Source organism: Lactuca saligna, chromosome 5, assembly GCF_052625555.1.
Source record: "Lactuca saligna cultivar CGN05327 chromosome 5, ASM5262555v1, whole genome shotgun sequence".
Classification (NCBI taxonomy): Eukaryota; Viridiplantae; Streptophyta; class Magnoliopsida; order Asterales; family Asteraceae; genus Lactuca; species Lactuca saligna.
Genome location: NC_136421.1, coordinates 32,022,642 through 32,025,250, shown reverse-complemented (window position 1 = coordinate 32,025,250; position 2,609 = coordinate 32,022,642).

Below are 2,609 nucleotides of genomic sequence, written 5' to 3'. Positions count from 1 at the left end.
AAACCCTAGAAGTTCTTGTTAGGTCCATTTTGGACTAGGACTTCCTTATTGGACTCAATGGACCAATAAGCTTCCAATTTGACTATCATGGGCTTAGAACCCTTGACTGGGCTCTAATTGGACCCACATTAATTTATTTCAACATTGTGGGCCATATTGGGCCTAGAATGAAATAAATTGAAAGTTTTGAACAATGATTAACCTAAACTAGCCCAACAAAGTGTAAAAAGCATGTTATATTTCTTTTAGGTCAAACATCATCCAACTTAACTTCTATATGGGCTTGAGGGCATTAAAGCCCAAATCTTTCCTTTTCCATCCAAATTCTCGGCCCAAGGCCCAAATCCAAGAAAAAAAGATAAAGGGTTGACTTAATGCATGCCACCTCATTATTATATGGTGGTTATCCAAGCTATTATTCCTCAAACATCCATGCTAATCTCATTTCTCCATGCAACTCTTTCTCTCCCTCTCTCTTCTTGTTTCGGCCGTGAGTAACACACACACACACCTCACAAACTCTCTCTAGATTACTCAAGAAATCATCCTTCCTCTCCCTTCAAAAATCTCGAAATTTTGCTTGTGCATCAAAAGGATTTCAAGAAAATATCATCACTTCTTGGTAAGCTAAACATATCTAAGGATTTTATAACTCTTTTCTCATGATTAGATCCTTTCTCTTAAACATTTGCGCTAATCATGCTCCTAGAATCATCTCAAAGTCAAGATCCTCATCAAAGGGTTGCTAAGGCCAATAATCACCAAGCTTTCTTCCATCTTTTCTTCAAAAACCGAAACCACACCCTAAGGTGAGCTTCATACTCCCTATTTTCGGTTTTATAAGTTTTGTGGGGGGGGGGGGGATACAAGTGAAAGTGTAGATCTATATATGTTTGTATGTCTTGTATGATTTCTATGCTTCTATGTGTGTTTTTGTGTGATTATGTTGTTGGATCTAGCCATAAACTCCTAAAAATCGAGATATATGTTAAGTTAAATGATATTAGCATAAATTATATTACTACATACAAAGTATTCCAAGAAAAATTGCTAAGTGACTTGATAACATCTTCTTTGGGCTAAAAAACTCATTTTTTAGGCACAAAATGTAAAAAAAAATAAAAAAATAAAGTTAAAGGAGCCAAATTGACATATTAAGAATTTTGATGGATGAGAGGAGTCAAAACAGTTTCAATAAAATATTTTCTGGAAATATACTCATTTGGAGGATTAAAAATATAAATTTCAAGCTTAATGGGCTAAAAATGACGTTTTCGGCCCGATAGGGCCCAATATGCGAAATTTTCTATTTTGGAGGGCTGAAACTATGTTTTTCGGTAATACAGTGGACTATTAGTGTTATAAGTCCCTTTCAAAGGTTAAAAATGCTTTTCATAATTAAAAAGGACCAAAGTTGCAAAAATTTTCCAATTTGGGCCAAAAGTGTAAAAATTGCGAAAAGAGAGGCTATAACCGAGAAAACTATATTTTCAGGGACTAAAATTGTTTTTAACTAAAAATATGCTGAAAAATATCAATTTCAATAAGTTTTGGTGTTAAAATGTCAAGGATAAATGGTTTAAGGACTAAACCGGAAATTTATTTGTTCAAAGGGTTGAAAAAATAAATTTACAACAAAAAGAGGGGCTGTAACAGAAAAGTTGCAATGTTAATTCAATACATCCGTTGTGATCAAACACTGGCACTGCGACTACCGACGAATTATATTACACAACAACACCAAAAATCGTTATCAAACGAATTGATTCGGTCTCGAATCAATAACAAACCCGAAACTACTAACTCGACAATAACCCGATTCATACACGGAAAATTTGGGGAAATCAATACACACGTGAGAGTGCACAGACGTCGGCGCACTACCTTTGGACCCAAAAGTGTAAAATCTTGTTTGTTGGGCCTAGCTAGCCCAATGACTTGATCTTTAGGTCCGAAGACTTCAACCTTACGAGTTGTTGGGTCTTACATGATCCAACACAGTGTAAAAGGACTTTCAATGGCTTTTATACTATTGGTCCCCAATGGTCCTTTGGTACTGCTAGTAAAGTCGGTTATTCAAATGCGAGTCGGGTTAAGGGCCCTTCACACTCTTCTTATCCCCAATCGATTAACGGAGTTATTGAGGTCTTCGTGCCCTCTTTCTCTTCGGATGTGGGTCTACAAGAAGTCAGGGCGGTTGGATTACATGAATAGTACGGACGACGCCTACGGGATCGTTAGTATAGTTGTAAACTGGTCGTTTGTGTAACGCGTGTTTATAGCAATTCACCATGCGCAATAATACGGCATCGCCTGGAAGCAATGACTTCACACGCCTCGATGGTTCTACAACTACATGGAATTCAAAGTGTTAGGAAAACACCGGGTTTTCCTAGGGTTTTTTTTCAATACATACGGTTTTCGAAATGTACACAAGTTTAATGAACAATTTTTACAACCATAGAAACAAACAAGCATACTTATGGATCTTAACAAACTTTTTCATAAACTCTTTTCAGAAAATATCAGATTTTCTGGTAGTTTTTCAAAATAATACAAAACGCTGCTTTTCAAATACCGGTTATGAACTCACCAACATTTCATATGTT